Below are 22,594 nucleotides of genomic sequence, written 5' to 3' on the forward strand. Positions count from 1 at the left end.
GTTTGGGCGTACAGGAGTATTGGGTTGAGGGGGACTATCGGGCCTTCCTGTGCTCCTCTTCCAAGATGAAGAAGTAGGAAGTCACACAGGAGGTAAACAATGAGCAGAATGGAGCTGATACCAAGGACTGGAATTTACACCCCCATCATTCCTGTTGGCATGGCTCCGGGCCAGTCGATAATGGACACGGCGCCCACCAAACACCCGGCTTCCATGTTGGAAATATTTCCCCACCTTAAAAAATGTTTACATTCAGTGTAGCTCGCTGTAAAATGACCTGCAGACTTTGCTCGGCGGTGGTTTTGTTTGGATCAGCCATATCTCAGGTCGTAGGCTGTGCTTCAGGTCACAGACCTCGCTCTGTGCATCTTGTCACTCAGTCACTCAGAGGATCTGTCAAAAACAGCCTCCACCAATCAGAGCGAGCACTGGGCTGTCTGATACTGATTACAGCGATTCATCATGTCAGGCTCTCCCTGCCACCACATGTTTGTTTTGATCTCTTCCTCTCCAGCATGGTGACAGTGAAAGATGAGGGACCATGTGGCTGAGCCGGCACTGTGCCATGGAAACCGGCAGCGCAAGCAACACCTCTGGGTCCCAGCACAGGGCTTTGGGTGCTGGCCACAGCCCTAGCTCGGAGCTCCATGTCGGGGCTCGGAAAGAGCAAGCTCAGAAGGGCGTGGGGGAAATTTGGCCGGCTGGCTAATTGCAGACCCAAAAGTGTAACTTTAGGTGATGGGGGGATTAAGGCATGTTGACTTGTGTTCACAGGGGGGCTAAACTGACACTCAGTTCCCCCAGAGCGGACAGTTCCTCAAACCCCCTGGAGTTGGCTGGGGGGTCTGGGTCACATTAAGGGGTACTGTGTGGCCTGCGAGGGCAGACCACATGACCAGCTCCTCTAAAACAAGCAGTGCTGTGTCCATAATGTCAAACACTTCCTCCATCTGCATCCATTAGCCAGCTCTGGAGGTGGAGAGGAACATTTGAGAGCAGAAGGAAAACAAAGGGCCCAGAGATTACAGGGCCCTTGTATAATGAAAAAGTTCCCTCGCCTATTGTGCCGAAGCAGTCAAAGAATTGACTTAAGGAAATATTGATAAGCTTTTCTGTTTGCATGAACTAGTATTTTTTCATTGCTGAAAATTAGAATAATATTAAATCATATTGTTATTATTTATAAAATCCAATCAAGACACCACACACTGTTTTCTAACATTTCTGGCTATATTTAAAATACCCTGTTTACACACTTATATTTGATGACAATTCTTGAAATATGTTAAATCACACTACTTTTAAAAATTTAATAGATGCAATAATATATATATATTTTGAAATTTTATGTAAGATTCAACTTTACATTTTTAGCTTTAGCTTTTCATAAACTTCTAGTGAGGGCTTTATGATTAAAATTTAAAAGGTTATCAAATGTTTGTTTCAAATCTAGATATATTTGGATCAAAATGGTCAAAAAATGAAAAATACTTTCAGAGTTGTTTATTATATATCCTCATAAAAATAAAAACATTTTTTATAACATTTTTTTTTTTACATAATTACAAATTAGTTCACATTAGTAAACAAACACTGTTTCCTAACATGTGAAAGAATTAATTTGTGGTTCATAATAAAGTTATATTATCACACATCGTCCAGGATACTATAATTATTTATTTCAAAAGCAAACCATTTAGAACACATAAAACTGGAGTGACAAATTACTTGTGTGTAACATGTATAGTAGGCTCACATATACATATACATTAGACAGCCTGATATACCTTACAGTCATGACATTTAACTATATCACTCAATAATATATTTTTTTAATTATTTGCAAAAAGAAATTGCAGTAAGCACTAAAGACAAATTTGAATGGCAAACAATAAATATGTTTTTTTAAACAAAGAAAAAAAGAGTATTAACCATGGAAAATGCTGAACCGACCAACATCCTAATGTTTTATAATCCAAAATCCTGATGTCATAAATGATCCCTAACCAGAGAGACTTCTTGTTTCACAATAAAACACCCAAGTACACTCTCGGTCACCAGAGTTGTGTCTGCTACAGTTTTACGTGCCTTTATTTACACTGATATAACTCTGCCTCACCCATGCTTTCATACAGGTATTCCACAGCCCCTATCGTCCTCTCCCGGGCTGTAAAATGTGGGTGGACCCTCTGGCAGATGAACTAAGCAGCACTGACAAGCAGAAATCTTTCTTGTCATGCGTGTTAAAGCAACCTCCATGTGGCTTCCACTGAGAGGGCCTAAACACTGGAGTGACCTGGATGTGGAAAAAAATAGCTCTTGTGTTTGGGTCTGATTTCTCAGCTCATTTATCTTGACTGCAGTCACACAGTGCGTCTCGCAGGCTGCCATATTTTCAGCCAGCTTGAATGTAATGATATTTATTAGAACATGTCCTCACTTGCTGTAGGTTTCTTACCGTATCTGACATCATTGTCCTAGATACCGAGGTGTGTTTACGTATGACTAAGAGGAAGAGGGATGAACATCACTACTGCTCACGTTCTGTTTTTTCTTCCTTGGTAGAGAACTTTAAAAAAATAAATACATTAAACCTTTTTCTTAATTTTTGTAGACCTGCCCATAAAAGCAACATGATTTCAAACTTTTATTAAATTGCTATGTGCATAAGCACAACTACAGCAAAAAAGTATCAAAATTCAAAATCAAGTTAACCTTTTACACATTGTACTGGAGATAATAAATAAATCCTTTTAGTCCTGTTAAACCGTAAATTCTTTGTTGCTGACCTGCTTGTAAAAACAACATAAAGTCAGACTTCTAAATATTGTAAAAATACAACAAAATTAAATTATTGGTTAGGTAAAAATCTAGCCACACCAAGATTAACATGATACATTTGGCCTGCGTTCACATACTGAAAAGGATATAATGTAAATAAGCAGGATAATTTCAGTAATTATTGATATTTCAGTAGCAGCAAGAGTGTTTTATTAGTGTTCATTGATGTTTCGACAGCTGTCTATTTTGTCTTAAGTTATTTAAATCAGAGGACATCATAAAAAAACAGACATCATCACATGCAATGCTTACATGATGATTTATTAAAGATTGTTCTTCTGCTGGCTGCAAGGAGAAATCCCTGCCTTTCTTACTCCGAGCGCAGCCACTGATCCGTGCTGAACTCCTGTGCAGCAGGGTGACTGAGGAGAATGTTTGGCTGGGGAGACAGTATGAGTGAGTGTGTGTGTATCTGTGTGTGTGTGTCTCTGTTTCAGGCCTTGGAAAAAGCAGTAGCTCCCCTGTGTGGTTTGCTGGTGTAAGAGCACCTGGCACCACAGGGGGAGAGGTGGGCATTTGGGTACCAAGACATAACCTGCACAGCTCCCCTCGGCACAGCACGAGGTAGGACTTTGACTCCTGTGGTGAGGCGCTGACATTAAAAAATGCACTCTGCTGTGACGTACCTGGATAAAAGCTTTCACAAAACTGGAGGAGTAATCTCTAGAATCTCATCTGCTGCAGTTAGTTAGCATGCAAATATAAGATGCATTCCCCCCCTCTGTGTTTAACCCTCAGCCTGCACTCTTATTGTTGAAAACACAACAAAGCCTCTGTCATCACCCGTCTCTCCATTTGACATGTGACAACAACTCTTCCAACACACACACCTACACACACACACACACCCACATACACACACACACTTACACGTCTGCATACATACACATCCACACAGGAATGACTAGAGCTGAAAACAATTACGCAACTTGTTTTCCAGTATCCCTGTCTTTCAAGTTTCTGTGATTTTTTTAGCTAACGTGACGTACATGCACAAGCAGGAATACGCATATGCAAGTGAACATACTTGCTCATATACACACACACAGAATTATTTGGCTAGAGGCCCTTTGGTTCAAGTTGATGTTTGGGGTGAGCCGTGATACTGCATAGCTTCAGAGGCAGCCTAATGCAGGATCAGGTGTCTCCATCCATATCAGATGCCTTCGTGGAGTGGATGGATAGCTTCTGATGGCATGTGTCCTCTCTGGACGCTGGACACTACCCCCCCTTACCCTCACAAATATTTACTTGACATGTCTCTGTGGGTGGTGGCCCATCTAAAGAAACATGTAAACACACTTTCCCATCAATGGATTTTTTTTGTCCATACAGATATACACACAAGGCTTTTACTTATTTGTATTTTGAAAACTGATATGAATTCTACTCATACCAATATTTTTTACTTCATACCAAAATATGTGCAAAAAATATGAAATAAAGAAAACATTTTGAAGAAAGTGTTAGAAATCCTCTAAAGTAGCATGTAAGTCATCACGTGAGTCTATGACTGACCACTATAAACTAAAATGACTGAGTTTCCAAGACACCCAGTGTTGTACTGATTAAATATTCTGATATTCTCAGAAAGGTAATCCCATGATAACAAAAGCAATTCACACACTGGTTGATAAATACAGACGCACATATACCTGCACATGTGCTTAAACACAGGTCCATTCCTGTGTCAGGCCTCATTGGTGTCGACACTTTGAAGATGTCAGCTGCTTGTTTACCGATGCAAATTAGCAGGTAGGGGACCTTCAGAAGGGCAGAGAGCGTGGCAGCTTCGTGGGTGGTGGGTCCTGCTAACAGCGCTCCCTGACTCATCTTCTTCCATTCATTCCCCTCTCTACCTCTGACCCCCAGTGAAGGAATGCTTTCAGCTGGACTCACCTGGTCGAAGGGCCTTCATCTGGCCTCAGAGGGACTTTAAACATACTGCCTGGCCTGGAACATAATTTGATAATTTAAGTTTTATTATTATAAATGGAAGTATTAAGTGTTCCTTTTTGGGTTGAGGAAATATTCAGCCTACTATGATAAATAAACTGTTTCAAAACCCATTTGATGTTCTAAAAAATGCATCGTCACCAAGCCGAAAACAGGGTAGCTCATTAAAAGTTATATTTATTGTGTCTTATGTAAACAGATTCTTTTGTATCCTAAACCATTATGTGGCTGAAGCGGCCATATTTCCCCAGAGAAGTCATCAATTGCTACCATTAATCTTATCTAACTCCATAACTTACAGTATACTAACATTATGAGTATGAAAATGGATGGTTGTAATAGCTTTATGGTGACCCAATGTAATGTAGAGACCCTGTTAGAAATCATTGAAAGTATATTTACAGTCTTGAATAATTTATTTTTATGCCTCTAATTCAATCTAAAAAGGAATGCCATGTCACCGAGGGAGGACAAATACTTTTATCGTAGTACATTTAAACCAAACTGCTGCTGTCAGTGGTCAGTGGGATAAGCTGCATGCCTATTGATTGGTTGCCAAAAAGCAATTCCACATTGTTTTTCAATTTCAGGCAGGAAACAGAAAGTCAGCGTAATACTGTGACAGAGAGCCGTCTGCTCGAGCAAACAGAAGAGTAAACAGAAGTCAGTCCGCTGGGATCTCTGCTGCCGCAGCTTTCAATGGTGAGAACGCCACACTCCACCTTTTCCCACTTACTGACCCAAACACACTGCTGTGCCATGTACAGCTACATACACTGTGCATGTGTGTGAATAAAACGCACAGCTGTAAGTTAAATATGTGTGTGTGTTTGCTTGTGTGCAGAAAAATCATTTTATTTAAACTGAAAGGAGTTTTATTGAAACATACTCTGTTTTCGGCTACCATTTTGTAATATGTGTGTGTGTGTTTGTGTGTGTGTGTGTGTGTGTGTGTGTGTGTGTGTGTGTGTGTGTGCTCACAGCTATGTTGTGTAGAAAAGCAGATGATGACTGATGATCTGTTGAAATGTCAACATATCCAAAGCAAGAAAACAAACTTTGCAGTCCCCCCTTGACCAGTGAGTAATGAGATGCATCACTCCATCACATTTTGGGAATACACAATCAGTGGCGTACAAGCAACAGTGTGTGACTTAATCAAATATCGCAGCTCCCTCTTTAGGCCAGTTGGTGTAGTATTGAAGCAGCTGAAATGGAGCACATCATTCCCAAAGTTTTGTCAAAGTGTAATCAGCTGCACGCAGGATATTGTGAGTGATAGATGAATTTTCTGATGTCAAACTCTGGGACAGTTACTGATGTACAGAGGCGTCTGTGTGTTATGGATCCAGGATGAGGTTTCTGCATCCGTATGAGTGTGTGTGTGGGTGGAGGAGACTTTGCTTTGAAGGCAGGTCATTACTGTGGACAGGGATTATCTGGCTCCCCCCCATCTACTACTTCCACCCCCTATCATCCCCCCAGTGGCTTGTGACAGCCGGCGGTGTCAGTCACTTAGTGCAGTGTGTGTGTGTGTGTGTGTGTGTGTGTGTGTGTGTGTGTGTGTATAGGATTGTTTGCATTAGGGCTGGCTGAGTAAACAGGGTTTGGGTTACCTCTGAAGGCTTTTCCATATCATTCATTCCAATTTAAATGTGGAAAAATATCACATGGGTGACAGGAGAGTACATTACTTGGTAGCACCAGATCGCATTTGTTTTCACGTATAATGAGGGGTCAGATCGCATGTTGGCATGCGATGAAACTCTTAATACATCCATGGATCAAACTCCCAGCATGCTGTCTGGATCTTTTAATGTGTTTGATATGCACTTTAATCATCCCTCACATTTGAGAATATGAGACTTAGGCTTGTGTTTGCCCCTTTGAACCCACATCGAATCAAATCACATATGCGAAAAAATGTCCTCTGTCCACACGTACTCAGATCCTTTTCTGAGAATTCGCTATCCCTACTAAAAGTTAAAACTAACAGCTGATCCCGTTCTTTCATCTTAAATAGTTTCCTGACAGCTGGCAAACAATAAAATGGCGCAGTAACATTTTGATAATCCTGAGCATGGGCAGTTACTCGAGGTTAAGAGGTTAGCTGATAACTTAATACTCTCGTTGATGTGTTTCTGAAGGGTCATACATGCTACCTGCTAACAAATGATAATGGTGAATCCTTGGAGATTATAATTACAAATTTTACAAAAAAGAAAGATTTGAAGATTACAAATCTTGCTTTATGTGACAAGAAGTGATAGAAAATTGTCCTCTAAGTGGCAGTAAATCAGCCATGTTTGCAAGAGGAAAATCCAATCAATAGAGGTTGACCATAATGACATCTGTCAACGTTTTATGGAAGCAGTTCTGCTTTTCATGTCTTTAGATAAAGAGAGAGAAAAGAACAATAGTTAAAAAAAACAGTTGCAGACATACAGATGCAGACAGAGTGCACACTAAACATGTTTAGATTAAATGAAAAGCAGATCTATTACGTGACAGTGCACATATTTGTTGTGGCTAGTAAAGAAGTGGCACTTCATCAAGACACATTATATAACTTATCAGGAACAAGTTGTATCTCATGTTTTCTCACATCCCCTCCATGTTACTCCTGCTTTTTTTTTTTTTAAACATTGATTATGCTTTTAAGTGAGTACAAATCTAGCTGAAAAACTTGCAACTCAAGCAGATGTGTCTTCATTTATGATTCCACTGCCAGTTTCTTTTTTCAAGCTGTGTAATTTTACACCATTTCCCATAAATGACCTAAACTCACATCACAACAGTTATTATAAATCTATGTCTGATCCCTGTCAGCTCTGTGATTATCACCAAGACACCTGTGAGCACAGGGGGGTGAGACAGACACACACCTACATACGTAGGTATACGTGCTCATAAGCGTGTGCGGTCACCCAGGCTATGTAATGTGCTTCCTCTCTCTCAGACATTCCTGAATGTTCACTGTTACAGAAGGAGAGTCATGGGGTTTGTGTGTACGTGAGTGTGATGGCGTGTGTCGCAGAGAGTCATTCTTCAAACGCACATATTGAAAGATCAACAAGTAATGCCACTTTGCACTTGATGCTCCCAGCTCCTGATTGCAACTATGACAGTGTAATGACCAGATATGAGGCCTGATATATATAATTCAGTTTCTGTGATTACTTATTTTTTTTGTAATTTATATAGTACACAATTTGACAACAGGAATAATACCAACAATAACCTTTATTTACTGAGCACTTTTCAAAAACACTGTCACAAAGTGTTTCACAAGGCAGCAAAATAAAAACACATAGGTCTTAAAATCAAGAGGTTTTAAAAGAAAATAAAAGACAGTTCAAATAAAAAATAAAACACAGAGAAAATCAGGAACTCTAATAAAAATATGTTTTAAGAAGAGACTTAAAATCACTTACTTGGCTGACTAGTCGTCTCTATTACCACAGCATGAATGTGCCACACACCCAGGTGCCCCCAGGTTTATGTCTGTCACTTGTTTTTGTGGTTATTTGTAAAATGGCCCTAACTGAAGTATTAAGACAATATTATTGAAGTTATTTTTGCTCACATGGTGCATATTTTTGAATGAACATGTGTGGGGGAGTCAATAGGTGCCCAACAGTATATTTTCATGTGGGGTCCGTGAACTGGGTAATCGTCCATGCTCATGGTCTAACATGCTGTTTCAGAGGTCAGCGTGGCACAACCCTGCTACTGATCATCTACTGTTCTTATTTCACTTTCTTTCTTGTGTACTTCGATCTCCCCCTCTCGCTCTGACTGTATTTCCCTGTCTCTCTATCTGTCTCCCACCCACCACCTCTCGCTCTCCCCCAGGCAGTTGATTTATCCCCTGCTCTGTTTTCCCTGGACCACATGGCCCGGCAGTTTGCCCTAGCTCCACTCATCCAGAACCGATGTCATTCAGATCCAGTTAAATAAATGGCCCTATAAATTTTCTCCAATAATAAGCCCGGGTGCTGCTAGGAATGTGCGGCAGCTCGTTGGGGACGAGACGGGTGGGAGGGGTGAGAAATCCACGCAATCCAGAGACCCAGACGGCCTGAGCCAGTGTGAGAAAGCATGGATGCTGTGTGGATGAAGAGGAATCTGGTTTTAGCAAGTGTGTGTGTGTGTGTGTGTGTGTGTGTGTGTGTGTGTGTGTGGAGGGTGTGGGGGCAGGGTCTGCTCTCTGGGAGCCACGGTAGGAGTGGGTGTGGGGAGCAGGAGAGTGGGTGGGGGATTCCAGGCCCCTGTCTGCCTCCCTACCTGGAACGAGACCTCAGGGACACTTTAAATCAGCCCACCCAGAGACAGAGACACCAATCAGGCCTCTGTCAGACTCGGCTAAATCAAGTCAAGTCAAGTGTGTTTGTGCGTGCATGTGCATCTGTGCTTGTGTGTGTATCTGCACATGTGTGTCTAAAATTGTATGTCACTGGGTCTCAAAGAAATCCAGCCAACTCATCTACATGCCTGCATTTATAATCACCACCATCACTGTCATCATACAGCCAATCCTTACAATCTAAAGCTACTGTATGATTTAACATTGAGGCATGAACAGTGTTAACAAACAAACAAATTATAAATGAATGACAGTGTTTTTCTATGTGTGAGCTGGCACATGAGTGAATGACAAAGTTTTGTGGTGGGAAGTGAAGCTATGAAAGAGCAGAAACTGGAGCTTTTAAATGGAAATATAATGCTTCTGTTACATTAATATTATTCTTCCAGTAAGTCTGTTACTCTTTTTTGGGCCTTGCTTAAAATAAAATGGATCATGCCATGCTATATAACTTTAATGACTCGAGGTTCCTAGTATCAGCGAATTATCACATTCAATAGTACGCCATTCAGAGACATAAAATGCATTCTTATAAATGCTTTCCTGTCAGTCAGACAGGTCACCATTGTTCCTGAAGCAGGAGTTCGGTGGCATTTTTACCAGCCGCAACAGCAGGGCTTTTATTGTATTCACCTTGTGAGTCTGTGTGTGTGTCATCATGGCAAAAATGTGGTCCTGTAGACACCTATTGTCGCGGGAACTACCACAGAAGTGGTTTTGAGCGGTGTGCTAGGTGTTTATATGTTTTTCTGTCTGTGGACAGATTTTGTCAACACGTTAGCATCATACACGTGCGAGATGTAGTCACAAAACTTTACAGGTGTGCAGCTGAGATCACAGTGAAGGCTGACAGTGTTAGGCTCATTGACACTTCACAAGAGCTACCTCAAAGTTCAGTTGACACAGATTGAAATGAACTGGTTCACATTCAGAGTTCACAGTTTGAGTTTTGAATTAAGATCACAGTCCAAAAAAAGAACATTTTTACATTCATGTCTTTGGCCTTTTTAAATGTGATCTTGTGATCATCATTCACTCAATATTTTTTGAGACTGGTTGGATGCTTCAACTTGATGTGTCACCTCAAATTTGTTGCCAATGAGGTCGACAGCTCATAATTTGCAAACCGATGTGTTCAGTTTAATTTTCTCCAAAAATATGAGCATGTTTATGCACAACATTGAGGACTGAGTTTGAAGATATGTGGTTCGAGCAAGGGCGCTGGAGGGAGGTGGATAAGAAGTAGGAAAGGAGCCACTGCATGCCCATTTTACACCCCTGGCCGGCAATCATTTTAAGTTTGCAGATTGGTGTTGCAGCTGGTGCAAATCCATTACAAGATGGTCTGTAGTATAAAAATTGATTTCAGTGTGGAATCAGCTCGTTGAATCTAAGCAGGTTTAACTTTTAAAATTTACACATAAAATAGAGATAATTAAAACTTAACTGATGTCTTAAATCGTTTGTTATTTGAGAAAGCAGAAACCTTAAACTTTGTGACCAGTTAATGTTCAAACCTGTACATACAACTGAAGGAAATAAGACAAACAGCATTATAAGAATAGTGTGTGTGTGTCATATTTGTGTAAATATGTCAATAAAATATGTCAGTTGATAAGCTAAAGCAAAAGTATCAAAATTCAACTGTGAGATATAAATTACTGAAATTGATGTGCTGCAGTCTCCTGGGTTGTTTCATAGGAGACATCTCATTCTGTGCATCAGATCAGACGGGTGTTACATAGTGGTTTTCTTCTCTAATCGAGGATTTTGGCTGAATACAGACGTGGTTGCAGAGAGAACTTTAAGCAGAGAACGGCCTCCATCATCAATTGAACTTTGACCTTACAGTCCAATCCACAGAACACTTTACAGAGGGTGAGTTCTGCTGTCATTTGTTGTTCTTTTTCACTCAGTCACAGTCTGTGTGTTTACCCTCAGCTGATTTATTGGCCCTTCATTGCAGTAGCTGGCTGGCAGTACATGAGAAAAATGTCTGACCCCCGCACCGTTCCGCCGCTATGAGTCTCTGTGGGAAATAGGGAAACTCAATATTATTTCTCCCACCAACGGAGGGGTGCGCTTAACACAAGGGGGTCAGACGGCTTGTGGTGGGGGGATGTTGTGGGGTTAGGTGGTTGTCACATTCATTTCACAGCACAGCAGCAATGACAGCGTGAGAGGCAGACAGCTTCCATGCACCTTCTCCTCTGTCATCTAAAAACTCGTCGGGTGGTGCACAGCTGTAAAACAAATGCCCCCACCCTGGCTTTGAACTGAAGGACCATTATGTCAAAGGAGGGGTGAGCTACCATTTTCACTGACCGAGAGGCTCTGCAGGGGTGTGGATGGGTGAGTGGATGAAGGAGGTGGAAGACACCCCCCCCCCTCGTCTCCACACTCCACACTGCCTGACTCCTTCAACGCCATCCCGTTCCCTTTACCTTGTCCAGTTGTGGAGCTAAGTGACTGGCCCACTGTGTGATGCCAGTGACCCGAAACCCGTTTACTGCCTTAAATCGCTGCCCCTGTCTGCCACCCCCACCTCCACCTCTCTCCAACGCCACACTGCCACCCTCCTGTCCGTTGCCTCCAGAGGATGACAAATCACCCTCAGCTCCTTAAATGGGTCTGAGACCACGCGTGGCCCCTGGTCCGCTCCCTCCAGCCTGCCCCGTCTGCTTAGAGAGGGGATTCCTCATCCTGGAATGAGGCAGTGGACCTGGTCAGCACTCCACCTCTCCTCCACCCCCCTCTCCCACAAGGGCTCGAGCTTTTATCTATGTATATCAAATCTACGTGGAGAAAATAAACATTGTTTGAGCGTGATGTTGACAGATCGTCTGGAAATATGAACGCCAGCCATAGTGGAAAGAAGTGGGCATTTATCACCGGGAGGATGGATACTGTTTCGCATGTTTGTGTATACCTGTGTGTGTATGTTACATCCCTGTTGCATGAAATGATCCATTTGAGTGTGTGTGTTTGCATATCTGTTTCTGTGTAGCCTATGTTTGCATACCTGTTGCATGAATTGCTCTGTGTGTACGTGTGCAGCTGTGTAAGTGTGTCTGTGTGTGCCTACATAACCGTCTGGCTTCCATGTGAGGCAGTAAATCTATCATTCCTGCTGCGTTTACCTACCACTTCACAGAGCTGTATGTCCAGTGTAAACAACGTTTATCACTGCATGCAAATGAGCCCGTAAGCCGCAGCCCCCACAAAGACTCCATTCACTCCCAGCATGCCGTTTTTACCAGCATGTTGAATCTGATACCCCAGATTACAAGCTTACTCCCAGGCATTGTACGCTGCTTTGCTGTCACTCACGCTCTACAACGCTTCCCTTCAAACGTCATGTTACAAATAGTCTGCGTTTTCTGGAGCCATTATTAGAGGTATGACCAATACCAGTCCACATAAATGTCATGTTTCAACCTTGACAGGATTTATCTCCTCTCCACCCTTCTCTTCTCCTCCCCTTTCACCTTCTATTTCCTCCTCTTGTAACTCCTCTCTCCCTCAACCCCTTCTTTTTTCCTTTTTTTCCCCGTCCCTGCATCCTCTCAGGGAGGTGGTGGTATGTGTTGATTGTAGTGATTTTGCTGTTACAGTGCACTGTGCATTTCTGCTCTTGGGAAACAGCACCATGGATAGACTGGTCAGTCATAGGGTCACAGAGAAATATTATCCTTTATTAAAAACCCTTTTATTAACCTCAGATATAATGAAAACCTGGGTTAAAACACATCAATGATTGGATTCTATATTAACATGTTCAGTATAATAATTGTGACCAATACCAGATTTCACAGAGTTTAAGCATCCCATGATGATTTTATCATAGTTGAAATCGGCCATCTGCAGCCATCGACCTCCAGAAACTCACATCGGCTCAAGCCTGAACAACAGCAGCACGTGTTGCTGTAAATTACAACTTAGGGCCCCACTGGGAGGGAGAAAAGATTTATAGGACACTAATAAGCACTATCTCCTCAGCAGATCACACTACAAGACACTGTGTGTGTGCGCATGTGTGTGCGCGTGTGTGCGTGTTTGTGTGTGTGTGTGTGTGAGAGAGAGAGAAAGAGAGACAGAGAGAGGAACAGGGATGAAGAGAAAGTGTCAACTTACACATACACAGTGTATGTGTCTGTGGTTTTAGATACAGTTATATAATATGATTTTTTTTATCATTTACACAGGGAATGTTGAACAATAAAATAACAGTAGGGCTGTAAATAACCATTGTTTTCATTGTTGATAAATCTGTTGATTATTTTCTCGATTAATCCATTAGTTGTTTGGTCTCTAAAATGTCAGAAAATGGTGAACAATCTTGATCAATTGATCCCAGAGCCTAAAATGACATCCTCAAATGTCCTGTTTTGTTAAAAATCCATAGATAATAATTTTACTGTCATAGAGGAGTGCAGAAACCAGAAAATATGCACATTTAAGAAGCTGGAATCAGCTTTTTTATTACTCAGTCTGAAACACATATCACAAATACACAGCTGACTATTAAAACATTCAAGGGCTAATACAACAGCACTAAAAGACAAATGGGAAAGGGACCTGGGGATTCAGATCACAGACGAACACTTGAGTGAGATTAATGAGAGATTTGTACAGAGATTTGTATCAATACCAGGTATAGACTCTGCAATTACAAATCTATACATAGGGCATACTATACATCTGAGAGACTGAGCCATATTTAAACTGATCTTCCCCTCTCTGCCCCTGTTGTAAACTAGAGACTGGCATGCTCCCACTTATGGTGTGGACTGGCCCTAAGCATAGACAGTGGTGTCTTGAAATTGAGAATATCCTTGGAAATGTATTGTTACATGATATTTCTTTAACACCTGTGATCACAATGTTGGGAGATCGGACTGATCCAAAGGACAAAGGGTTTTGTGAGCCTTGCCATTACAGCTGCCAAAAGATGCATCACAACTAAATGGAATCATAAAAATCCCCCAAATATTACTCAGTGGGTCAGTGAGGTTAATTCATGTGTTCCCTTAGAGAAAATAACCTATGCTGTTAGAGGTAGCCCACAGCTGTCTCATAAGACTTGGGCCCCATGGATGACCTATATGGAATCGGGTCAATGCACTGTCTAATTATTTACCTCATTTTAATCCCTCTCTTTAATTTGTGTGTGTGCGTGTCTGTGTGTGTGTATATGTGTGTTTTATGTTTCAAATACAAGAGGCAATATCTTTTGTCATGGCAGTAGTTCTGTATTGTGTTGTGTTGTATGTTCTGGTATGTCATCTTTGTCATAAATTAATGTAAAAAATGAATGAATAACTAGAATCTCAATACTCGAACTAATAGGCGAATAACTTTACACACAGAAAAATAACTGTGGATATACAGTGGAGGACGATTGGACATTTTATAAAATTATATAATATGTCAAGAAGACATTAAGTGAAAATATTATGAAAAAGGCACAAAAAGTCAAGTCCAGCAATTTACACATGGTTGGAGGACTTGCAAATGGATTTAAAAAAAGAATGTTAAAGTTGATACAGCAGGGGCTGATATATCCTAAGTTTTATTCTCTACTATGAGTCAACTACAAAACTCTAGATCCCACATTTTCCATAATGCACCACAAAATCATTTTTGTTAGACATCCCCTGCCTGGTAACAGCCCACATCTGTCAGACTCCTTGCTCCAGTTTGTAACAGAAGATATCTGTGAGACATTTCTCCAATCCCAAACTGAGATGACCCTGACGACATCATCAGGGTTAATTTATCAGACTTAAAGTACCTGTCAGAGGCACAGTCAGTATTATACGTCAGAAAGCAACTGTCCAGTTGGAGCAGGGTATGTGCCTGCTCAGCGCAACATACCCACAGAGCTACAGCTTCATGAGACTGCCAACCAATGTGTATCTGTATGTGTGAATGCAGCTTGACACACACAGTTTTGCAGCAGCGACTTGTTAAGCCTTCTCCTCCCAAAAGGCCTTTTGACAGATCCGGCTTCTCTGTTCTGAGCCAGACACACTCCTCTTTCTCTGAGGAATGGCTCTAATAAAGACGCTGCAGCTAAAGTGCTTTTATATCCAGCCCGGGTCTGTGTGTGTGTGTGTGTGTGAGCAGCGTGTGAGGTTCGGACATGTTCGCTGTCAGCGCTGCTTTGGGTTTGACATTGCTGCCTCTTTGTGAGAGCTGCCTTTGACAGAGCAACAATACCGTCAAATCTGACTCAAGACGCTCTCACACAAAAAGAGAGAAAGAGAGCTAATATGCTGACGTTGTGAGTGTGTGTATGTGTCTGTGTGCACACACAAGTGCCTATTTGCTTATGTGTGTCCCTGACTATCTACCTATGAATGTGTGTGTGTGCTCACCTGTGACCGTGGCCATTCATTAGAAAGAGATGAGCTCATGAGGGTGGGTCCGACAGAGGGATTGGTGAGTGTATGGGCTTGCGGGCTGTTTCAAATCCAAGGTTAATCCTGGCCTTTCACACTGGAGAGTCTAGTTAACTGAGGGTGGTGTGTGGGTGGCACTGAGTGAGTGGCAACAAGATCAAGTGTGATTAGACAGTACATGTTTGAAAACACAGTAAGGATTTGACATTATACATTTTTGTTGGTTTTGAAAATTAGCATTTTTCATTATATATGCACAACCCCCTCAACTCTAAAAGGTTGCATAGGGTTTTTTTTCCCATCGTAAATTCCCGTTGTAAAGTTTTCCTGTTCATGATATTCCTCAACACAGAAACAAACTAATGGATCATTTACTACTACTATGTTTATGATCTGGCCATCAGTTTAAGTTTTTTAACTTTATTCCTGATTTTTTTTTCTGTCAGTTTTGTAAACTACCTTAACCACAGTTGCTACGAAGAAGCAGCAGGTGTGAATCAGAACTGTAGCAACTTGCAAAATGTTTGGTTGTTGCACATGGAAACAAAACACTGTGCCATCATTGCAACATTTAGAATCCAGAATCTAAATGAGAATTGGTTAAAAGCAAGTTTGATTCTGGTTGATGTCTTTTCTCGAACTTGCACTGACTGAATCTTTTACCACTCAGTGGAGGTGCTGCTAGCCCTGCTGTGAGGCTGCAGTAAAATATCATTACAGCCTGGCTTGGTGTGTGTGTGTGTGTGTGTGTGTGTGTGTGTGTGTGTGTGTGTATGCAAAAGCATAAAAGTTGTGGGCGGTAAAACCAGAACTGAACTGAAAGATGTAAACAACTTTGTAAAGATGAGGGGAACTGTATGTGGATATAGCTCGCCTACATCCTCACTAATCTGTTTTCATTTTAAAACATATAACCATTGCTGTTTACGTCTAGCATCCGCACTGCTCTGGCATTTTGGAACCCTTTAAATGGCGACATTTCAAAATGCTGCTGACCCCGTTTTAGTTTGAAAACTGCAGGGCTGTTTTTTAGGTCCCATTTATATGACAACGATTTCAACTTAAAACGGTAAACTTTAGCTGCGTTTTGGCCGATTGTTTACAGGATAGTGGGGTTTTGGGTGCCTGAAAATGCAGTGTTTTGAAAACGGGTTCCGGAGTGCGTCCGTCCCGACAAACGTTCATGTGGTTGCCTTTTTTTTTGTTTATTCATTGCCGCTCTGTAGAAGGAAGCGTATGTACGCAGGCACGTGTTGTTTCATTGCAAAGTAACACCACCAACTACTGGCCTGGCATGTATACTGCAGCGTTTTTGGTCATTTTTGCGGATCCGTGTGCACGACGACTATTATCAAACGCTGTGGTCTAAACGCAGTACTGTTTTCAAAACGAAAATGAGAAACGATTCTGTTTTCAGTGGATCATTTTCGTGTAAACGTGGCCTTAGTCTAGACTGACAGAAACAGAGACTTTTGAGAGCGATGACGCAGACACCTTGTTCACTTCTTGATAGGATCTTATCACTCACAACGCATTGAGCCAAAACATGGTTCAGCCTACATGTCATGCCATTGCCACGGCTTCCTCTGACGATGGATACTGCCAGAGTACCTGGTGATTACTGCTCTAGTACGTCGCCATATTTGCTTTGCAATGACTCACAATCTGTTTTCTGGCCCCTTGACTGCCATATACTGGCACTTTCAGTTACAGTTCCACCTTGTCATCAAGCAAAGAAATCTTTGGTCTCACTTTTCGCCATCTCTGCAGTATTTTCTGTAACTAAGCAACCAACTGCAGAGGAGACGATCTGCTTCCTATTTACATTGACACCTGCATGCTCAGTGTATGTGAATGGTTATAGGATTTGTTTTCAGGTGTGTTAGTAAGAACAGAGATTGTTTCTGTTAAGGTGCTAAAATGCTTGCATGTACAGAGATCAATTTCCTTTTAATATGCTGCTTTATAAGGCAAATATATGAGTGTGGATGGGGCCCCAGGTGATAATTCTGTGTGGGCTTGTCACTATGAGTGGGCCCTTTCACATCCTACAGTCATTTTATTCATTGTTAATATAGAAGTTACAGTGGTTTATACGCATACAGGCTTAGACCTTTGACTTTTTGTCATCTGTAAGTCAGTTAACAGTATCTGTGCGGAATATGAATGGGGCTTTTACCTCTGGAATCGTGGACACGTGCAACACGTCCTCCTACTTTACAACTCTATTGAACTGAGACAGGAGAAGGAGTGTGCACACAGGGGAATGGTCAGTGTGCATATGTGTGTAACGGTGTCCATACCCTTGACAACTCAGTGCACATTCAGTCTACTTTATGCACAGTCACAGTTCCAGTACCACCACTGCTTCCAGTTACACAGACCACTCATATATACACATGTCGTGCCACCATACCCAAACCTCAAGCACACACTCCCTCTCAGGATTCATATGTGCTTCTTGGCAGCAGCTGCAGCCCTTTGTACTGCGGGTTTAGCACTGTGTGTGTGTCATTTCATGATTCATTGTGTGTGTGTGTGTGTGTGTGTGTGTGTGTGTGTGTGTGTGTGTGTGTGTGTGTGTGTGTGTGTGTGTGTGCACTTGTATTCATGACATATCAGGACATTTTTATGATAACACACCTTCAGTATCAGGACACTTGGAAAAATGAGGACATTTTTGATGTCCTCATTTTTCTGAGCTCTCTACAGTGTTCTACACCCTCCCAACATGCTCCCAGACCAAAAATCTCCAATGTCCTGAAACATCACAATTTTATGAAAATAGTGTGTGAAGTGTGTTTAGCGTTTTTGCTCATTTTCAGTTACGCCAACTAGTGGCCAGTTTTGGAACTTAACACACTTTTCACACACTTTCAGTGACGTCACTTTGCACGTCCTCATATGTCACTTTGTTCAGACAAACTAACACATTTGAAGCAGGTTTTATCATTACTGCAAAACACATATTCCATATAATTAGAGTCAAATAAAAACATTCTCAATTCTTACTGTTGATCTAATCTTGTATTTTTCTTGTATTAGATTTGCCTAATCAAAACAATAAATTCCTGACATCCCATTGTTTTTAATATTCTCATCAATAATCAATCAATAATACTACCAACAGTAGCCTAAAGTAGATCAAATGGGTGCAATGTGACCTTGTGCAAGAAGAACACTTTTTATAGCGCTGGCAATTATGGGAAGTTGAAATGTTTATTATAATTATTACATTTTAATAATTCTAATCAATACTCTTCAACTCTATAGTGAAGAAGTTTTACGCACAGTAAGCAGCACCATAAATTCTCACAATGAACAACAATGTTCTCAATCAGTATTGAATAGCTCTGTACAGTAAACATCTCATTGTTCTGTATAGTAATCAGTCTGAAGCAGAATAAGCACCACTCAAATTCTCACAGTGAAACAACAACATTCTATATTCTTAATAAGAATAAGATCGCGATCTACTGGTAGATCTTCCAGACTTTTCCTGTAGCTCTCCAAAATAATAGAAAATCAGCTTAAGAAATACACAAATAGCCTACACCAATATTAATGTTCTGTTTTGCAAGCACCCCTCTCTTGATCCAGCTATTTGCAGTGTCGTAGACACTGCATCAAAGTGACCAATGAGATAAGAGAATATTAGTCACCTCTATGTGACGTACACACAGTCACGTGACTGACACAAGTGCACTCAGTCACTTAGACGCACACAGTGAGACGGAGGGCTAGCTAGCATGGCAGAGGGCTCGTAAGAAGGCAAAAACATATCATTTCCATCCAGAATGGGAAGAGGAATTTCTGTTTACCTTGGTGAAAGACAAGAGTGTTTGTATGTTATGCCACCAAACTCAAGCACTGTGTAAAGAGGAAATCTGGGCGGCACCAGAACACCAACCACCAGAAATTGAAAGACGGCTACCCGCCGAAGAGCACAATCCGTGCAAGGAAAGTTGACGAGCTGAAATCGGGGTTGAAGGCCCAGCAATCACTTTTCACCAAACCTGCTTCTCAAAATAAGGCTGCAGCTGAAGTATCATTTCATGTAAGTCACCTTTTGGCTAAACACAAGAAGCCCTTTACAGATGGAGATTTAGTTAAGGAAGCAATGGCCATTACAGCAGAGACTGTTTTCAGCGACTTCAAAAACAAAGAAGAAATCATAACTGCACTCTGTAGTGTACCCCTTGGCCCTGCAATGGTCACTCTCAGAGGACGTGGACAGACAAGTGTTAAAGGACTTGACAAACTGAATATTTCTCACTACAGTTCGATGAATCCCTGGATATTAATGGACACAGCGCAGCTTGTTGTATTTCTCAAAATGGTTTTACCGGATTCTACAACAAAGGAGGACTTTCTCACTCTTTTGCACTTAAAGGAGAAAACGAGAGGTGAGGATATCTACAGTGAGTTCAAAAAATATGTTGGTGATAATGACATACCCAATCATAAACTGGTGGTGATTACTGCTGATGGGGCCCCAGCAATGCGTGGTGCGTGCAATGGATTTATAGGACTGTGCCGTAATGACCCCAATTTTCCTTACTTCGTGAATTATCACTGTGTGATCCACCAGCAGGCCTTGGCTGGGAAGGTCTTGAACTTTTCTCATGTAATGACGCTGGTGGTGAAACTAGTCAACTTGATTCGGTAAAGCGCTTCAGCACTGCTTATTCAAAGCACTCCCGGATGAGCTTGATGCTGCTTACGGAGACCTACTTCTTCATGCTGATGTGAATGTGAAGAATGTCAATATGTTGTTAGCTGGTATTCCTCATGCCTTTATTTTTGTGTTAAGAAACTACATGACTCTGAAGTGAATGTTATTTTGTACAATTCTTTAAGCAAGACAGCTGTTTGATAGGCCAATTAATTAGTCTTTTCTTGGTTGCATCAATTTGAATGTTGCAGCAAGGTGCATGTAATTCAAATACAGGCAAATAAAAGGCCTCAAGTAGGAAGTACACAGTGTTAGCTGTCTTTTTCTATCAACACTTCAATAGGTAGATCTTGCCTTTCACCAAGGCCGAGGTCAGGGATCTTGGACTTAAAAAGGTTGGTGACCACTGGTCTAGGATATTGTTGTGATTGTTCTCAATTTTGCAGTGAGAATGTATAAGTTGAATACGCTGACCATGCTGAGTGCGAGGGAAGATCTTCAGGATCCGTTGTGCAGGGCCAGCAGCTCTTGTTTGAGAAATGTCTGGAAATATAAAAAAATTCAAAATGAGTCTGTGGATGCACATCTTCTTTGCCATAAGGTGCTGGGAGATGGCATCGGGAGCTGTGATGTAAATAAATTGAATAAGCTGGTGAGGAAAGGCAGCTCTGTGATGGGGATGGAACTGGACAGTGTGGAGACCGTAACAGATAAAATGATGACAGGACAGCTGAAAACTATCATGGGCAGTCCTCTCATCCTCTCTATGCTAAGCTAAAGCTGCTCAGGTGCACTTCAGCCATAGACTCATCCAGCCACATGCCTCAAAGCACTCTTGGGGCTTTTTCATACCATTAGCCATCAGGCTGTATGACATCACAGATCCCAGTATCTCCCACTCCATAATTTAAACAAGATAATGTACCTTTTCAAAGTAGAGTACTGTATATAATCTTGTAACCTGTCTGAAGGAGATCTTTAAGCACTGCCAACTTTGAAATAACTGACTACTGAGATAGTCAAGCTTTACTTGTTTTCACTCAAAATGTTTTAAGAGACAACAGCATTCGGCGGGTAAGCAAAAGAGCAATTCATGGTGGGTTTATAACATTTTAGTTAATTAGTATTCTACCTCAGGGACCTTTAGGTGCAGCAAAAATAGGTTGAACTTGGAGGTTCCTGCTGCTGCTGCTGCTGTCGTCATCTGATTCAGTATGGTCATCATTAGCGTCAGTCTCCTCACTTTGTGTATCTGTAAGTATTGATTGACATAGTCAATACTTCATTAACTTCACTTAACTTTCCTTATATGTTTTACAATATAGTATAAAGTGCAGATGTTTAACAACTATTAACACACTATTAAAAAATGCACAGTGCACAGTGCCAGCTTATTTTGGTTATTAATTTAGTATTTAAAAGTGGTAATGAAGTCACTTCATTCACTAAGCAACTATAAAATCCTTCAGAACAACACATTATACTACATTTTTAAAGCAATTTCCTCATATCTGTATTTTCACCTGAAGGTCCAAGATTGCTGCTCTTGTGTTCATGACAAATTAGGACATTTTTATGATAACACACACTTAGCCTATATAAACACACCAAAATCAGGGCTCCATGAAAAATGAGGACGTTTTTGAAGCGTCTATCAAGTGTTGTTAAAGAACAGTTTTACATGCAAACGGGACCAAATTTAGTGTAAGAGCAGTTTGCAAAACATTGTTGAGACAATTCTCAGTAGGTTAGAAAGATTGTCCTTACCTGAAAACGACTGGAAACCTTTGCTGGAAACACGACGGTGAAAGTCCGTGAGTGGTGAAGATCCTGCATTAACCACTTCCTGTGAGTCTCTTTCTTTCAAAATAAAAGCCCTCTACAGTTCCACACACAGCCCAGTCTTATTCTGGGTTTCAGTTTTGTTTCCGTTTTATCATTCAACTGCGGTGGAATCCAGCTTTACTATGTTTGAGATCAGCGCTGCGGCACGTGAGGCATTCATTACAAACGCAGCCTCTAATTGGTCGATAGACTCAAATCATCTAAAACAGATACGACCGCAGCGGAGCGCTCGGTGAACGGAACATCCGGGACCTTCAGCCCACAGGAGACATTTAATCCTTCGACGTCACGCTGGAACAATCACCTCATGAGGTAAAGTTGGCTAATTAGTGAAAGGAAATTCAACACGCAGTGGACTCCAACTGTAAGGGATGCATGATGCATGATAAATGGTAATTACTTACTTTAGCTTTATCTTCAACAATAGACAGCAGAAGTTGTTAAAATGGCTGCATGAGTTAAAGGGACAATTCTCCAAACAAACTTTTTCAGCTTCGGCTGCAGAGA

General features: G+C 41.3%; 1 long non-coding RNA gene across 1 annotated transcript; it reads right to left on the reverse strand.

Moving 5' to 3' along the window:
- Window positions 1-20,324: 20,324 nt before the first annotated feature.
- Window positions 20,325-22,114, reverse strand: LOC125889917 (uncharacterized). The gene is made up of 3 exons (XR_007449489.1): window positions 22,010-22,114; window positions 21,375-21,494; window positions 20,325-20,785 (listed from the first exon to the last, which is right to left on the reverse strand). It is a non-coding gene; the product is annotated as an uncharacterized LOC125889917 (long non-coding RNA).
- Window positions 22,115-22,594: the final 480 nt, after the last annotated feature.

This window comes from Epinephelus fuscoguttatus, linkage group LG6 (assembly GCF_011397635.1).
Source record: "Epinephelus fuscoguttatus linkage group LG6, E.fuscoguttatus.final_Chr_v1".
In the NCBI taxonomy this organism is placed as follows: Eukaryota; Metazoa; Chordata; class Actinopteri; order Perciformes; family Serranidae; genus Epinephelus; species Epinephelus fuscoguttatus.